At 42.3% G+C, this 19,170-nt stretch overlaps 1 protein-coding gene across 1 annotated transcript in view; it reads right to left on the bottom strand.

Moving 5' to 3' along the window:
* ZBBX (zinc finger B-box domain containing) overlaps positions 1 to 18,969 on the bottom strand; it is a 546,096-nt gene extending 527,127 nt beyond the window's left edge. The window contains exon 1 of the mRNA XM_085635186.1: positions 18,820 to 18,969. The gene's annotated coding sequence lies outside the window, so the exon portion shown is untranslated. The remainder of the gene's footprint in view (positions 1 to 18,819) is intronic.
* Positions 18,970 to 19,170: the final 201 nt, after the last annotated feature.

The raw sequence follows: 19,170 nt of genomic DNA, 5'->3' as shown, positions 1-19,170 counted from the left end.
CGCACACATCAGCCAACACTTACGAAGTCTCCACTGGCTCCCCTTGGAGAAAGGAGTCACTTTCAAAATCCTCATTCATGCCTACAAATGCCTACACAACAACGGAGCCAAATCCCTCAATGACAGAATCAACATCCACATACCTAAAAGAAACCTCCGATCTTCCAACCTAGCACTGGCCAAAACCCCGCGCATCCACAGATCCAGAGCAGGCGCAAGATCCTTCTCTCACATTGTAGACAAGTCCTGGAACGAGCTACCGGCAGACATCAGACGCGCCCCCTCCCTGAACACCTTCCGGAAGACCCTCAAGACCTGGCTCTTCGGCTAAACAGATCTGCGGAACCCACCCCCTCAGCGCCTTGAGACCCTCACGGGTGAGTAGTGCGCTTACAATTCCCTGATTGATCTGCAACTCTCTCCCTGTTCCTCGTGGCCTCCTCCATCTTGAACTGGACTTTTCGTGTCAGACTTTGAGAAGGTAACTTTTTCAGCAGGACTGTCCTGGTTCCTGTATCCAGCCTGTGCTTCATCACAGATGAACTGAACTTGTGACTTTCACCTAGTCTCACACGATGAGATAACCGCGAGTGGCGCTTTGTGCTTTTAAGCACTATACCTACCTTAAACCTTTGAAATTGCAAGCCTCAGGTTCTACAGATTGCATTTCTGTCATTTTGTTGTCAAATAATGTATTACACTTTATTCTATTTTTATAAATTGGTGTGGGATTTTTCTTGAGTGATGTTTTCATTTTATTGCTGTTTGAGTACTACATAAATACTTTACACAATACCTCTATGTTAAGTTGGATTGTATTTTATGCCAAACTACAAGAGGGTTAAGCATGGGTTAATTTAGTGACTTTGTCTGATTCACCTTGAAAAGGATTGTGGCCATTGTTTTAGAAGGGCTCACATCCCTCTCAACCAACCACCGCATTTCTCATTTTTTTCAATAAATATTTGGGAAAAGTAATTTTGAGAATGTTAACTTTTACCTGCCTGGAGCACCTAGAGGCTAATTTGCATTAGCTCTACAGATGCTGCCAGCAAGTGCTTGACCTTAATGTGGTGTGAAAACTGCATCTAGAGTAGGAACAATGGCCTCGGTGTGGGGAAATGTTCTTTTTCCTCTTGCAGGAAGACCATTTAAGGTGAACCCAAGAACTTCAGTAACTTGTAAATGGTCAGCCCTTTCACAAGTAAATGTAAGGTGAGACCTGGAAAAGGCAACCCTTTGTTTCTCCAGAAAAGCTGGTGCCAAACCCAGTAGCAGAAGCTACCCCAGAACTAATTTTGAGTGACCACAGAGGAGGGGACAACTCATTTCCCTGACCACACCTCTAGGTGGGCATACAAGTTCGGCACAAGGAAGAAAGGACTTCTTGATCTTGAATGTTAGGAGTAAGGTGCACTGTGGAATTGTTTGCAGTAGGGCAAAAAGGAACTGTTCCAAAAGTGGGTAGGCTGGTCTGTGGGAACCTTTACCCCCTTGGCTAGGGAAGAGCCAGGATTTACACCCAACCACTAGCTGGTGTGAATCATAAATGTGGCCCTGCAAAACACTTTATGGGCCTGAGGAATATCAAAAGAGGATGGGATCTGCTGTCTGTGATCCTAGAGGAGCCCTAAAGAACTGGACTTGCTCCATCTTGCACCCAGGACAAAGAAGTGAACTCAGAGGCTCACTTGACCGACCTCTTTTGTGACTAAAGAGAAACAACAGGCCTTTTTCCTGAAATGACCAGTTGACGACTACCAACTGGATCTGGACGGGACCTTGCTGGTCGTCTCTGCTAGAGTAGGTCTTTGCCCCTATGTCTAATCTCTGAATTCAGGGTGCATCAAAGTGACCTAGACGAGCTGCTCAAGAAACCCTGAAAAGTTGAAACTTCAAACATTTTAGGACTTTCAAGACCTTTTGAGCCGGCAGCAGGCCCCCTGACTAAAGTGACCGATTTTGATGCCAATTCATTGGATACTGCTTCAGGCTTGCCTCACTGGGGGATTTTAAGCTCCATAAAACAAGAGTAAGTCATAAATGGCCAGGACAAACCTGCTTGGCGTATCCAACCCACTCTCTATCATGGCCAGCCTAAAAATCATGCCAGTCTACCATTTCAATACACTTTCAATGGTGCTTAGTGCTATTTGGTGCTATTTTTGCTTAAACCTTTTAAAATTCGTATCCCTTGTTCTCCTTATTGTATTTTTGTCGTTTTTGTGTTATTCTTTTTATTAAAATGTCCTCATGTATTTGGATAACTCATTTTGGATTTTTATTGTTTGGTGTTTTGACTTTATTACTCTTTGGACTCTGCATAAATATGTTACACATTGTACTCTGCTAAGACTGCCTGCTCTGTGGCATAACCATCAGGGGTAGAGCTTAGTTTAATTTATCGACCCTGTCAAGTTAGTGTTCTTATTCCTAGAGGTGGGTGACCGCCCACCCCAAATAATGATCTTACATTATCAATAACTACTTTGTTACACAAGTAACCAACAATAGTTTTTCCGCTTTGTAGATATTCATAATCCTAGCTAGATGAGGCAGTTTGATGTTTAATCACTTGCATGGTCCTTACCCCTAAAAAATAGACTCAGAGGTGTTGGGCACATTAAAGGTGGTAAGACAGCTTTAATACAAGGTGCTGGAGATAGTGGTCAGTCATTTCTACAATAGTATTCAAATGGCCTAACTTAATTTGAAAAAGTGCAATCAGTGAGCAAAGTATTGCTATCAGCATTTTTTAAGAAAGAGCCAAGAGTATCTCTATTCAATCATCTGTTTAAAATTCTAAAATTAGCGTATGCAACAAATTAAGCAACTTTACTACCCAGTTTACTCTTAATTGTTTTGGAAATTTTAAGATAGATTTCGGGAATTCCTGGGCTGCGCAAATTATTTCATAGTCTGAAAGACAGTTTTTAAATTGTTAACCCTATGAGGCCATTGCATTTGTCTATTTTCCAGCATACAGGTACTGTTCCTCCGAGTTCTTAACTGTTGCTTTCAGCAAAATACTGCCAGATTGCCATCATGTACAGGAAAATTGTCCTCTATGTCTGGGATTTGATGTCTAGCAGCATTCCAACTTTCAGCCTTTAATTTTAACAATAATTGCTTTGTCAGTACAGATTGTACATTAAAACCTGATGTATTAGGAGAAACTCTACCAAATGAATCACCTATCCAAAGATAAATTAACCCTGGTTGTGTCTTAATTCGCATTATCCTCTAACTTTACACAGGAAATTAAGTTTTATATTTTGTATTTATAACTCAGAAACTGGAACATGATATGAAACACCATTCTTCAATTATGTAGGGAGTCACGACTGGTAGGTGTAAAAGCTAAAGCAACATATCATAAAAGTGAGATAGATTTGTTGCAGATATTCGCTTAGATTGACATGGCATAATGGCATTATTATATTTCTATACTATGTTGTTTTTCCGGTGTTAACTGCCTTTTCAAAGTATCTGGCTGGGGGCATCAATATGCGTGACATGTATATTAGGCTTAGTACTATGTAAATCTAATTCTGAAGTTAAAAAGTGCCCTGTTTTTGGGCCACTCGTCTTCAACAGAAACTTCATTTAGACCTTAATATTAGGTCAACAAAAGAAATCACATGCATTTCAGGTGACTACCCCAGCACAAAGAGCAAGAACCCGAACCACTGTACGCGGTCAAATATTCCTCAAGGGCTCGGGTTTCACTGTGGAACATAAACCTCACTGTTCAATGGAGATGGGTAATTATCATTTTCTGGCAAACCGGGGTGTTTCCTAATGGGGAGGGGGGGGGGGGGAGTACAATTCCCACCCATTACTAAGATGAGACATGCACAGACCTTCTCCTGCTATTGGTTTACTTCAGATTGTTTCCCTTTTTGATTTTATGATTTTCCCCTACTGGAACATGGCGCCAGCTAAACAGACCTCACACCCTACAAACTCTTTTTTCAATGGCTTGTCATTCCTTCTTATGAAAACCCTGTTAATATGGCCCTGGCCTTCCACTTGGTTTGCCATCTGCTTGTTGTTAAGTGTTGGAAAGTGTTCTTTAGTAGGGGTAAGTAGGTACTTACCACTAGTAATACGGCCACAATCACAATAAAAAAGGTCCAGTCAAGGTCTCAATAAATGATTCCCTTGCTCAACTCTTGATAGCTGGGAACGAGCAGGCAGGTTTAACTTAGCAGACAGGTATGTAAAGGATTTAAAAACACCAATGCATTAAATAAGTAAGACACAACACACAATAAAAATCTAACACCAATTTATAAAAGTAGGAAATATTTTTATGAATAAAATAACACCAAAATGAAAAATATCCACTGTAGGGGACCAGTGATATGAATTTTAAATAGTAAAAGTAAAACTAGCGCTTAGAAGCAAATAACGCACAAAGGGTTCAAAAAGGTCACACTAGACCGAGATCACTTGTTCGGGCCACCCACGATGTAACACTTTTACACTTAATTCCAGAAGTGTTTCTTGATGCAGGAAAGTGGTCTACAGCACCAGCTAAGGGTTCAGATGCTCTAGTTTGCCTCTTGGTGTCTGGGACTACAACTCCCACAATGCACCTGGCCAACTTATGAAGCTTATCACAAATGTTGTTCCAAACTTCTGGAGCCTCTTCCTGAAGTTCCTCCTGGGATTCCAAAGTATCCAAGGGTCTAGAATCTCTGAGATGGTCCTTGGGGTGTTGGGACTATGTTTCCCAGAATACACCTGGCCAGCTCCTTAAAAGTTCCCTGGGTACCTTTCAACTGGAATCTTCTAGGTGGAGATGGTGCAGGTGGAGCTCTTTTAACCTGCTGCTTTCAGGGAGTCCACTGCTTCACTTCTTGAAGCAAAGCAAAGTCCTTAGTGCTATAGTTCCAAGTGTTCAGCAGGTTCAGTCATTCAGAGTGCAACCCTTTGTGGTGCAGGTCAGGTTCCAGCAGGGCAGTCCTTCTTCTCCTTGTAGTTTCAGGCAGAGATCTTTGGTAGCTCCTTTGTATCTGTTGCTTTCAGGGAGTCCCTCCTTAATCCTTTTGAAGCAAGGCAAAGTCCCTAGGGCTGTCGTTCCAGACAGGGATCTGGGTTGCTGGGACAAGTCTCCCATTTTTATCGATTGTTCCTGAGCATCAATCAGGGAGGCACCCCTGGCCAATGAGGTTCAGGGTGATACCCAGGTATATGACATCTTCCTTCAAAGTATTGGATCTTCTTGCCTCAGAAAGCACCATTCTTCCAAAATCAAAAATGGAGAAACTAAGGGGCATATGTACAAGCCCCTATCACCACCACAATGTCAATTTTATCGACGTTGTGGTGGCGATAGGGGCTTAGCCTTATTTACAAGTCAGCGTTAAGCCACTTAACGTGGCTTAGCGCTGCCTTGTAAATAAGGCTCCCTTTCACGCTATGGTTAGTGTGAAAGGGGTGGGCAGTGGGCGTTTGACCGCAACACCCATTGATTTTGACACTGCCCTCTATGTGCAAGGGCAGTGTACCTGGGAGGCAGCACCAAAATTAAGACCAGGTTAGGAAGGTCCCCCTTCCTGTACGTAAACAATCTAAAAAAAAAAGAAATACCATTTTGTGACTTTCATGTGTGCTGCATAAAGCAGCACACATGAAAGTCACAAAATGGCATTGCAGGATTGTTTATGTGCAGGAAGGGACACCTTCTTACACATAAACAATCCTCACCAGCACGCAGACACCCTTGCACTATGGTGCATGGGTGCCTGCGTTGGCGTAGTGCTATCTCAGGGGGGAACGCAAGGCTGCACCATATTGCTGTAAATATGGTGCAGCCTTGCGTTTCTGAAGTGGCGGAGTAAGGCGTTAAGCCATGACAGCTAACTCCTCACTCCGCCACTTCATTGTACATATCCCCCTAAGTTTCCTTACAACTGCCGTTCCATCCCCTCTGCTAATCTAATTACAGGGGCTCCTGTCTCACTAGGTGAGCCTGTGCTGCCCTAAAATGTATTTGCCTCTTTGAAGACCATTTTGGCTACTCCACCCCCATCCTGTCATTTGCTTTGCAGCTTGCAGTTCTCCTCCCACAGGAAATCCTTTGTTCCTGCTCAGTCCACTTCACACCCCATTAAGACAGATTGGCTCAGCCTGGCACAGGCTGGCCAATCAGAGCAGGGCTGCTGGAAGACTGGATTTTGGCGTCAGAAAAGAAAGTTCGAGAACTTCTTTTCTGTGAGAGTTATAATAAAACCAACAGTGGCAAGTTGTTGGATCCAATCTATTATTTTGATACTTTGAAGTATAGTTTTATCTCCTTTATTCCCATGTTAGCCTATGGAGTTAATATTCTACAACGAGGAAAAACTAAATTGGCAGTTTTTCCCTCACCAGGGCATACAAAATATATGTTATCATGTCCCTACATATAGTTACAAAGGATCCTACCACTGGGACACCTGTGGTAAATATTTTATTACCGGTACTATTTTTTATGCGGTAAAGTCTAGTAAGAATAACTCAGTAAAAATAAGAGGCAGAATCCGTGGTATTAGAGGTTCTGAAAGGCTTTATTCCTCTACAAAGGAATTATGGTTCGAACCATAGGCTTCAAATTCCATCACCACGAGGGTTCAGGAAGGGAAGGCAATACATTATTGACAAGTAAAGATATTTATATGAAAAGCATTACATTAAGACAGATGCAGGAGGCGTAACAGCTGATAATACAGATAACAATACACATACGTAATGAAAAAAGGCGTACATACAGGCGTAACTAGAAACGTCATTAAACATGATGTCACAAGTGGGTGGATCCATAAGAGAATCCTGCAATGTCAGCAGAAATACTTGGCAGAGATGCGCGCGCAGCCGCATGACGTGTGATTGACGTGCAACTAGAGGGTGAAGGGGATTTGACATTTAGCTCTACATGTGGAGACAGAAGTCTGAGGGGTCATGTCAACCTAATCCCAAATCATATCTAATATCTTATGTTTAAAGAACTGTATTATCCAAAAGGAAAGGTCTCTAGGACGGAATCTATTCTATACTGACTGTTAGTGCGTGTACAAGCGTCTAAGTGTCTACATGAGACGCGAGGGGGCAGGAATCCTCCATAGTAACAGGGGCTATGAATTACTTGCATGAGGACAGTGAGGCCTGGCCCTTTGCTCGGTAGCTGGAAGAATGTTTACCTAAACTACTAGACAGGAATGCATCGGATGAGGAGCGGAGCAGATAATCTTGAAGGTGAAATACAGTTTTTGGCAGGCAATAGGCCGGATCAGGCACCGTTAGCCGCGCAGGGAGTAGGACAAAGTTCATGGATACAGATGCGGGCTTGGACTGGAGCTTTCAGAGGCAGAAGGCAGAAAAAGGCTTGATGGCAAAATTCAGGGCCTACTCGCCTGAACTGTAAAACGTGGAAAGTGAACCACATAAAGTCGGTGGCCTTTCATACTTAGGAATGGAATATCTGACCCATTCACGGCGGATCTGAAAGAGGACATGTTGACGGTGGACGCACATGTATTTGCGTCTTCATAACTGGAACTGGAGGGAACATACATGTACTTGTAGCATGTACATGGAGCCGTTGGGGTCTAAGATAGGGGACATAACTGATCATAAAATTCATATTTCCTCACACCTATGGGATACCTTAGGAGTGACGTATATGTAAAAAACAAAGTAGATTGATACTTTGGAAGTACCTTTAATTCCAAAGGGAAAACATGGTTTACAATGCATGCATACTAGAGACTTACAGGTAGGTTGTCAATACCAATTGTAATTATACCAAATTAGCATGTACTTTCAATCAGAGCACAGGTCCCGAGTCTGGTGAGCAGAACCCAGGGCACAGTAAGAGTCAGAAAACCAGCATTTAGTAGTCAAAATGGGGGCAAAAAGTGGGGGGACAATGCAAACAGGTCCTGGTTTCTCACATTAAGAAAGTTAAAATATTCGTTAACATGTGTCCTGTAAATTGACTGTTTACATGAGAAGGCAACTGTCTGTATTCAAGTATGTTTACACTAAAAGACACGCAGGATTTATAATGTGTTCCAATCTCTATCACCCAACATTGTGCATTGTGTTTTCTGCAATAATGCCTTACTTGCATGGGAGGAGAAGAAGGCACATATCTAAGGCTCTCCTAAAATCATAGTTCCAACTATAGGAAAATGTTCAGTGGTAGCAGCTATTGGCTGTATATTCATATGCATTGCATTTGTGAACACAACTTACAAATGTGGAAACAGGAATGCAATATGCTATTTGAAAGTAATGTTATCAGAGGTTAATATTTGGCATTTTTTACAGATAATATTTGAATTGCATTATAACAAAGTATCACCATTGTCTGTAGGAAGACTTACTAAAAATGAAGATGCCTTCCACTTGGAAAGCATCTGACCTCCAGCTCTCAAATATATTACTAAATAACATCTCACTATACTGCTCCTCTGTGACAGTAAATACACCATCCATTGAAGCCACCATATAAGCTCATGAGCATGAAACCCTCTTGCTAAAGCAGGCACATCTTGCACACCCTCCCATGGAAATTATATTGATAGACTGATACTTGATTTTCCAGATGGGCAGAGAAAATAGCACCAAAGGCGGAGGTGCCTTTATAAGCTGGGAACTAATTGGATGCACTCAACCTACATTGCCTAAAGACTTATCTTTTGAATATGTGTTGTTTGACATTCTAATCTCCAACATTTGGTTAATGAACACAGTCCTAAGATATCACCCTCTGGACACAAACTGGACATTCAAAGAAGAACTAATTCATTTTCCTATTGATCCACAAATGTCCCATGACGGCCACCTACTGCTGGGTGACTAACTTTCACAGGGGAAACATGAAAGATACCTCACTAGAACTATTACTAAGTTTCATACCTGAAAAGACTTTATTGTAGCTAATGAACAAACTCAAAGCTATGGATCTCTTTTTTGCTGAACCAAGTCTCTTTAAATGGATTAACCAGACTACTTTCTCATCCTGTTTACCGTTGTCATAAAATAGATCCCCAAACATAGAACCGAAGTCTACATACACAAGGAAGAGGAACACAAAAACATGTTACTATAATTATATGAAATGATCAATGCATTCGCACCTTTGAACCCAGATATGGTAAATGCTTTCCCCCTGGTGGTGGAATACTTAACTTCTCTAGCGTGAACATTTTCTAAACAGCTATTATTAAATAGAGAAAGAATCAACTATAGAGTGAACAAATGCTAGTTCTCTACTACATCAAATGCTAAAAAGCAACACCTGCAATCCCTAGAAGCAAGAGTTCCCCCTAAAGATGACCCAAACTAATTATTCACCTCGACCAAACCATCAAGATATCAATTTTCCCTGAAACCCTCAACCTAGCTAGTTCAGCAACCAGTTTACTACTCCCCTATTACAAATAACACTATTAATCAATGTTTATTTAGAATTACTTTATTTCGGTTAAAAATATGTAACCATAAAAGTACAGTATAAATGTCACAGATAAAATCACAAACATAACAAGATGATAGAGAGAGTGCTGAAACTTTTTAAAAACTCACCCCAGTCAAGAGACCTATGTAAAATCAATTGTTCTTTTGCTCACCATGCCACCCCAGTTTGGACCCAGCCATATACAAATCAGTCTTGACCCTGCTCCTCATTGGAACAATCCAGCCCGAACTGCCAGGCCTGGTCCTCCTTGGACCAGAAACAAGCATCCTGGGACCGGTTTCGGGGTATCACCCCTCATCAGCCAGGCTAGCTGGACTCCAGCGGCAAAGACCCACATCTGGGAATACCCTTGGCCACTTAGGGCGGATATAGCTGGATGGATGGAGAGCTGAAACTTTATAAACACTCACCCCCAGTCAACAGATCTTCAGTTAAATCCAGATCTGTGACTGGGGTGAAAGTTTGATTTGTTCAGCATTCCATCCATCATCTGTACTTTTTGCTTTAGTTGTCCTGTTGGACTTGGCCCTTTTTGCAGGGTCATCCCTGAACTTTTTGCCTTCCTCCTGTATTTTTTCTGACCTGCTGTTGGCTGTTTTATGACTCTGGGCACTTTATCACTGCTGATCAGTGCTAAAGTCCATATGCTCTCCCTATTAATTGATGTATGGATTAGTGACTCCATGATTGGCTGGTTTGGTTTACTTGTCAGACCGTAGTACAGTGCACTGCGTGTGCCCAGGGCTTTTAAATCAAATGCTGCTGGTGGACTTGCAGCACTGGTTGTGTCACCCACAGAAGCAGCCTGTAAAAGTGTGTCTCAGGTCTGCCATTGCAGAGCCTGTGTGCAGTCTGGTACTGCCATGCTGACTGGGCAAGTGCACCCACTTGCCAGCCGCTTAACCTTCCCTTTTCTGAATATTAGTCACACCTATCGTAGGCCCAAGGGCAGGGTGCATTGTAAGCATAAGGTAGGACATGCCCTGGTGTGTGTGGCATGTCCTAATAGTGAATTACAGCCATTTTCGTTTTTCACTATTGCAAGGCTACCTGTTCCCCATAGGCCAGAATGGGCAGTTTGATTATTACATCTTATAATCCTAACTGATTCAGGGAACATGGTAGAAATTCGAGTTTAGTATGCCTGAACTCTGAATGATAAAATAAATATTTTAGTGAAGTTGGTTTTAACATTCTGTGTTTGAAAATACCACTTTTAGAAAGTAGTTATTTTCTTGTCTTACCATCCAAACCTGCCTCTGCTAGGTTGTGTATTCCTTGTCTGGAGTTTGAGTGACAGGGGCTGGGGGATGCCAGGAGACAGAGTGGGTCAGCACAGGGCTGAACAGAGAGATCTGCAGATAGATGGGGGGGGGGGGGGAGTTGCACCTGGGACCTGAATAGGGCTGTGCCTTCCCTCCACAATGCTGGCTCCACCTCATGTGGTGCGTCTGATGTCTCTGCCCTGCACTCTGAAAGGAAAGAAGGAGCCATGTCAACAAAGTGCTCCAGGACTGACCACAAGTGGTTTGGACAAGGCAAAGGCCTCTCGGCCTTCAGAGAACAAAGAGAAACTGGGTATAAATATTGGGACCCAAACCCAAGTACTTTAGATCACTTTGGGAAACAAGAAGAAACCTTTGCTGAGGAAAGGAAACAGAGAGACTGAGGAGAGACTATCTCTAAGCTTGAGGGATTGGCCTGCAGTGGTTGCCTGACTGCCAAAGAGAGGAGAAAGGAACTTTGTGTACTTTATTCAACTTGTGAAGGATCTCCAAGGGCTTGATAATAGAGCTTACCTCCTGCTGAAGTCTCAGGGACAACAGACCTTACCCACCAACTCCCCAAGAGTTCTTTGGAAGTGCCTGCTGTTTTGTGAGGCTTTCTGAGGGACTGTGTGTCGCAAGGAGCTGGAAGCGCGACTCACGAGCAAGAAGCGTGTCGCCGCACTGCTGCTGTCGCTTCACAATGAGAAAGCGCCTCGCATCGCTGGAGAAGAGGATCGACGTTGCATCAGACGCTGCCGCATCACCGGGAAGGGTATGCCCAGACGTGGGTCCCTACTCACTGTGCCATTGGATTCAAGCTAGTCTGGCTGATGAGGGGGTGATACCCCGAAACCGGTCCCAGGATGCCTATTTCCGGTCCAGGGAGGACCTGGCCTGGCAGTTTGGGCTGGACTGTTCCCATGGGGAGCAGGGTCAAGATTGCTTTGCATATGGCTGGGTTCAAACTGGGGTGGCGTGGTGAGCAAAGAAAAGATGGCTTAAACCCCTATCTGTGACTGGGGCTGAATGTTTGATTTGTTCAACATTCCGTCCATCATCTGTACTTTTTACAGATAAAATCACAAGCACAAACAACATTGCCCTTAAAATGTCAGATGCCCAGCAGTTAAATAATGACAAATGTATCATTCAATTAAAAACAAAATTCATAGTGCATATTCACATTTATGTAAAAAAAAAAGAGAATTAGATACATAATCAAGAAACATTACAAGCATAATTTCCAATCTGCAATAATCATACCTACAAGAAACGCACGAACAATAATAAAATATAAGACAAACTCTGCTAAAACAATACAATGGTCATAAAATCATTTTAAAGTAACTAGTGCAACAGACTGGGGGAGCACAGTACACAAGAGCCATTTATGCTGGGCCCATAACGTTTCCCTCTATTGTGACTTTCATCAGCAAAATACTCTTTGGGCTCCCTTAGGGCATTCTAATTAGCAATTCTAGACCTTATATACCAAGCCCAGTTTAAGAACCTTGATAAAGCAAAAACAATGGATTAATTTGTGTCAAATATGAGTAAGCGCAATGCCACTGCACACTGTCTGACACCCAAAGATGGATAAAGGAGAATAATCACTTTGACCTCCTAAATAAATACCAATCAGGTTTCAGAGCAGGTCACAGCACAGAATCAGCCATGACACACATTATTGATGATGCGTTACAAATCCTTGACCAGAACGGATCGTGCTTACTCATCCAGCTAGACCTTTCCTCAGCCTTTGATACGGTCAAACACCAGAAACTAATAGATCTCCTGGAGCATAGAATGGGTCTGTCAGGCACAGTGTTAAACTGGTTTACCTCCTTCCTCCATAACCGTACACAAAAATTCAAGGTCAACAACACGCTCTCCAATTCCTCACCTGTAACACTTGGGGTTCCGCAAGGTTCCGCACTCTCGCCGACCTTATTTAACTTGTTCATGGAACCTCTCACTGAAATTCTGCAGGCATCTAATGTACAATTTCATATGTACGTGGACGACACACAACTATATCTCAAGATCAACTCCCTAGAAGACATTAAGATGCTTAACTCCACACTCAGGAACACCCAGTCTTGGCTATCAGAAAATCATCTCAAACTGAACGCGCTAAAAACAGAATTCCTCCTCAGAGCACCACCGGTCAAAGTCCCTTTAATGCATGACTTGATCAAACAGCTTACCGCCTTCAACGTTCATCCAACCATCGTGGACTCAGCAAAATCCTTGGGAATTACCCTTGACAGCAAACTTACGATGCAAAAACATATCAGTAACGCTACAAAGGGAGCTAATTTCCAGATAAATACTTTGAGGAAACTGAAACCCTTCCTGCCATTTGAGGACTTCAAGTTGGCAGTACAAGCTCTAGTTATCCCTCGTGTGGAGTACGGAAGTGTCTCCTTATGTGGCCTCCCAAAAGCTGCAACAGCTCCACTAAGAGCGGCTATCAACGCAGCAGAAAGACTCATCACTGGCTCGAAAAGAAGTGCACACATTTCCCCTGACTTAAAATCCCTGAACTGGCTACCATTTGAAGCTAGAATCCACCTAAAAGTTGCGTGCATGACTCATAAAGATTTACATCACAGCACTCCCAGCTACCTCACGCAGAAACTGACAATCTCTGGTGGTCTAAGATCCTCTAGGAATGCTGAAAAACTTCTACTGAAACCACAAAGGTTCAACAAGAAGAAAACCTATAAACGATCCTTCTCAGGGATGGCGCCCAAAGTATGGAACACTCTTCCCCCTGAAACCAGACTGAATGCATCTTCCACATCGTTCAAAAAAGAAGTTAAAGCCTTTCTCATGGCAAAATTTACATGAGTACTAGCTATTCAGGCCGAGTTCTTTAGATCCTGTTATAAATTACATTACCATGATTAATCCTCCTACGATATCTTGTTATGTATGTATGTTGGTGACCTGCACATTATTATTTGTTCAACATACAGTTGGTTGTTATGTAAAGCGCTCTGATATCCGCAAGGATCTTGTTCGCGCTCTATAAGACTTTCAAAATAAATAAAATAAATACACTTAGAGCATGGCTTGTTATATCTGGGGCAAAATAATTTAAAGTGGTCTTCTGTTTCCAGAGTGCCGGGTCAGAAGGGGCATTACTCCACAGCACCATCACTCCTATTCCATTTGGCTGTTAGCTCATTTACAGGTAGCGACCCAATTCTAAAGCGAATATAAAGGGTTCTGGCCATGAAGGGAATAATCCTATCTAAGAATGTTTCAAACTTAGGAAAACATTTGTGGGAGGGAAACTTGTCAACCAAACCATCAGGTCATGGCTCATGCCACACTTCTGAAAGATTGTAGTCCCAGTATAAGCCCTTGATCTGAATAAGGGCTTCACGTGCCGCAGCCAACTTTTTTACGGGCTATATAGCGCTCACTAATTATTGCAGCCCCACCTCCTCACAGAGTCAGCAGAGATTTTGGGCGATGTAGTGCACCTGAAGTCAGGAATCCTCTATGTTCGTCCCTTAATCAATGATTTGTGCATGCCTCCCTTAAAAAAGAGACTATAACCCTGATACTCAAAAAAACAAGATTGCTCCAAACTAAAACAAAATAACTGCCCAATCAATGGTCTACGTTTCTGTCGAAAATCATGGGAAAAAGTGCAACTAAACACCTGCATAAAGTCATCTTTTATAATAGTCTCTTAATAACCTATCAGTGAAGCTGCCGCTCAGGTAAAAGCATTGTAATTGCCACACTCAACATAAAAGACAATGCCTACCGAATGCAGGAATACGTCTAGCATGAATATTGATCTTAATAAATATATGATCAGTGTGTAATATGGCTGACCATAACAATTTGATGAACAAATCCATGAGCCTTCTTTCAATGGTTCCAATCATATCCTCAACATTACTGAAAAGCAGCTAAAATAAATTACGTCTCGCCCAGGAAAAACTTCCTTCGGTGTCATAGAGAATCAATCCCAGCTCCTATCAATTGTAAACTATACCTTAAACCTCTTGAGGAGCTCCGAAATACACCTGGCCTATATTACAATCAACACGCAGTCAGCAAGCAGATTCATCTGAGGATCAAAGAAAATACCTCCATAAATCACAGAAAAGATTGTCTCCCCAAACTACAAGCTAGAATGAACAGGTGGATTTTTTTTTTTTTTAAATCAATGAATTCTTTATCATCATCTCTCAAGAAGAATACAGCAAAATACATGATTAAACCACACCTAAAATAAGCAAGTATTTACTCTCAACTGATACAGAATACCAAATGCCTGAGCTTCAAATTAGACAACAAATTGTACTTTGATGCTTGCACAAAATAAATTACACCTCCTTACAGGCCTAAGATCAAAGTTAATGGCTCAAAACCAGCATAGATTCCTTAAAATTATCAAAAGACTCACACCCAAAGAAGATTTCAAGCAAATCGCACAGACACTGCTAAAATAAAGACTTGAGTATAAGATGTTTATCTTTGCTGATCTACCTGCTGTTCGAACATGCACACTGAAAACTATCCTCAGGCAAGTGCAAAACTTATTACCAGCATGAGGAAATTTGACAGTATCTCACAAACATTTATTGAAAACATTTGGCTTCCACTCAAGTTTCACCTGTATTTTCAGAAAATGAATACTCCCCACTATCAGAAAATCAGAATAAAACTAATAGCAGACATAAGCTCCATTGCAGCATTAACATTTTTGGACTTGGAAAAAACTGCTGCAATGAAGTGGGCACATAAGCCTGCTCCATTTCGGGTTGTGCATCAATGATCTGGAACAACAACCCGTTCAGTATCAGACAGCACCTTTATTTCACATCTTTCAAATCTACATCAAAACATCTTTAAACTACTATGGACAGCATTAATTGCTCTTGCACCAAGTACCTATCAGATTACACTCCTCTCTCAGCACCAGAGACAGCCATTGGATGGTTAGTTGCATGTTTCATCACAAAGATGTTAACGTGAAATTGCTTTTGCCTTGAGATCTGTTTCTGTCTCTGCTTGATGAAAAATCATATTCTTGTACTTTAGCCTTGTCTTGTACAACTGTAAATTGGTAAATGACCCTCATTGTTATACTTTACACAAAGCACTAAACCATCTTCTTAGATCACGCGAACTACACACCACAGAAACATCTTAATAAGTAAATAAATAGGTTACACACACACATCTGAGCAATAAAGGCTTTATTGTCAGAGCTATTTTACCTGTTTTGAACACTGACTTTACGTCCCGGCTGCTGTCATTCAGTGAAAGTGTCATTACACACAGAACAACTGTTGGAGCACAAGTGCCCTGCAGTGGTTGCCAATGCAAGTAATCTGTCCTCCAGATGTACCAGCATACTGGGAACTCTGAACACTCGCAATGTACGGTGAACACCAAGTGGCTACGTGAGAGTTATAGGACTGAGTATCATTCTGGTAGCTCTGGGTGCTAGTTGTGTTCATTGGGAGTTCTGTCTACTGAGAAGCATGAGTACTAGTATTTTGCTGGTCCAGGGGCACATAAACCACACAAAATGGCACTCTGGTCTCTACCTATCCACTTGGTAGACTGATATCAGCTAGGGTCGCCACCTTTCTCAGGAAACAATATGGCCATCTGTTTAAGGTTTGCTATTGTGGAAGAGCCAAGAGCTGGTAGAAGAAAATTATTTTTTTTTTTTTTAAGTTCAATAAGATTTTATTAAGGAATGAAAAGAGAAGAATCAATACAAAATGTCAGCAATAAAGGAGGGGAGGGAAGGGAGAGGGAGAGAGGGGGGGGGGAAGGGATAACAAATGCAAAATGTAAGAGGCAAGAAAAATACAATGAAATAGTAATCATGGGCATTAGAGAAGGAATCATAAAAGGCATAACCGTTATAAGTTAAACAGCAAATCATTAAAGGAATAAAAACAAAACAATATGCTAGTGAATCTTGAATGTGAAAAGGGTATCACGGAGGTTTAGGAACTTCTTGTTGAACAGGCATTGGACGGAAAGAACGGGCAGAACAATTATTTAAATACAACGTAATGGGAAGCCATAGGTCTGCACGTTTAGCTGCTAATTGAACAGGAAAAACAAAGGCAGTATCAAGTCTGTGATTGTGGCAAACATTGTACCACCATGCTTTGAGGGAAATATTAGATGCGTTTTTCCAATTAACAATAATTTGTTGGAAAGCTACAGCTAATAATAAATCAACAATGCGGACATTCATATCTACAATATCCCAGCTAGAAGATAAGCTTCCTAAGAAGAGGTGAGAGAGAGAAAACGGAATACAAGTATGGAAAATAACATTAATTTGAGCCCACACCTGTAACCAAAAGTCATGCACATGTTTACAAAGGAATAGCAAATGGAGTAAGGTAGCATTAGGGGTATCACATGACCAACATAAATCTGGGGTGTTTGGAAAACGCTTATTTAGTGTAGAAGGCGTGAGAAGTAATCTGTTATAAATAAAAAATAAGGATTGTGTCAGGGAAGCTGCTCTGGAGGTTTTACGAAGTTTTGCCCAAACCTTATCCCATGTAGATATCGGCCAATCTATTCCGAGATCTGATTCCCATTGATGTTCTATCTTGGATTTGGGTCTGGGCAGCTCATGCGTGTGAAGGTATTTATAAATAAGAGATGCCTTGGGGGTGTTACGAAGGAGAGAGTGAAGCTGAGAGCTAGGGGCGCGTGAAACAAGGGGAGGCGGGGAGTTCAATATCCGCTCATAGGTCTCGAGAATAGCAGCTTTAAGTAAAAGGTATTTGGGGAAAAAGGATGAGGGTAGACCAAAAAAAGAACAAATATCGGAAAAAGAGAGAAAGGTGAGACCGGAAAAGAGTTGCGAGATCCAAATCAAACCTCGGGCTCTCCAGGATTTCCAGTAAAAGGGCTTATTACGAATTAAAAGATATTTATTATGCCAAGAAGAAAATTAATTTGAGTGAAATGTTCATGATTCTTTTGTAACATGGCATTATCCATAAGTGTGCACTAATAATACATTCTGAAACAATTTAGATAGCCCGACATACTTTTCCCCGGATTTGTGTGTGCGTTTGCTGCTTAAATGCCATGATGAAGAGAAAATTTAGTTGCTTTTCGCGATTGTTTTAGCATTCTGGATCTACAAATATAGTCCGGGCCGGTAAAAAAAACCCAGCTAGGACTGCTTAATTTGCGCTGGTGGTTGCAGGTGGGGGAACTCCTTTTGGGGGACTATCACTTATTTTTCCTAATCGGACTGACCCAGAGCAAAAAAAAAAGGGGGGAATACAGCAATATCAGTGACAAGGGTAGAATAGGGATGAGAAATAACATGCAAGAGTGAGGTAAAGGGCCAGGGACTGACTGGTGATGAATGAAAGAGGCAGGAAATGAAATCCAGACCCCAGAGCATTTGTATGCACAATCCCAACATTTGCCAGCGCCGGCTGCAGACTTTTAAGAAAAGCTTTGGGCACCGGCACTTATTATTTTACAAATTAGGCACTGCGGCTAGGTGACAACCCTGCAGCTCACTTGAAGTTCTGGGACACAGTAGCACATTGGAATCTTCAGGCACTTGCAATGCACAGATGGAACTATACGCATTAAACCACAGTGAAAGCTCTGGGCTGGCAGATCAATGAGTGGTTGGCCATTAAATGCATACTATCATTAATGGCACACTGCCAGCTCAGGGCAATGCACTGGGGCACTGGCAGCAGGGCGGATGTTCTGCGCACTAAGGGTAATAGTATCAACGGAAGTACAATGTCAGTAGATTGCGAGCAATGGCATCGCTAATGGAGCACTGGAAGCTTTAGGCACTAGCACATTGAGACAATTACCAACAGTTTGAAACCCTGGACACTGGAAAAGCTGGTCACGTTGGGAGTAAAAGTGAAGCACGGGACATTTACATTTCAAAAACGCAGTTTGGTGACTCGCCGTGGGTAAAAGGAGTTCCCCTGGTTTTAAAGAGTAAGTGCGCGTGCGGCGTACCGTAAATTCACTTTGTGTCTCCCGATAAAAACAGAGAATGAACCATCTGCCTCCAAAACTCACCAGCCACCCGTGACTCCGTCCTTCGTTTCATACACCCCTAAAACCGCAGCGGACAGGGTAGGAAGAAGGCGGAAGGGAGCCAGAATTTAGCCGGAGGCTGAGCTCGGCGGTCAGGCCCCATCTCTTGGCGTTTGCTGTTGCTATGCAACGGAGGCCGTAATTGTGAAGCGCAGATGGAGGAGAGAAAAGACAGCACGGCGAGCTACGGGAATCGTGTAACGTCAGCACGCAGCGCCCCGTTGCCGGGCAACTAGTCAAGTGTTTGTGTTGTGAGTGGACGGAAGCTACCGAGGTCTCGCACCGTAAAGCCGTCGCCAAGTGCCAGCTTTGAACCCAAGCTAGGATTCGTAG

Source organism: Triturus cristatus, chromosome 11 (genome assembly GCF_964204655.1).
Source record: "Triturus cristatus chromosome 11, aTriCri1.1, whole genome shotgun sequence".
In the NCBI taxonomy this organism is placed as follows: Eukaryota; Metazoa; Chordata; class Amphibia; order Caudata; family Salamandridae; genus Triturus; species Triturus cristatus.
The sequence above is the reverse complement of the archived record's forward strand: the minus strand, read 5'-3'. Positions and strand labels throughout refer to the sequence as shown.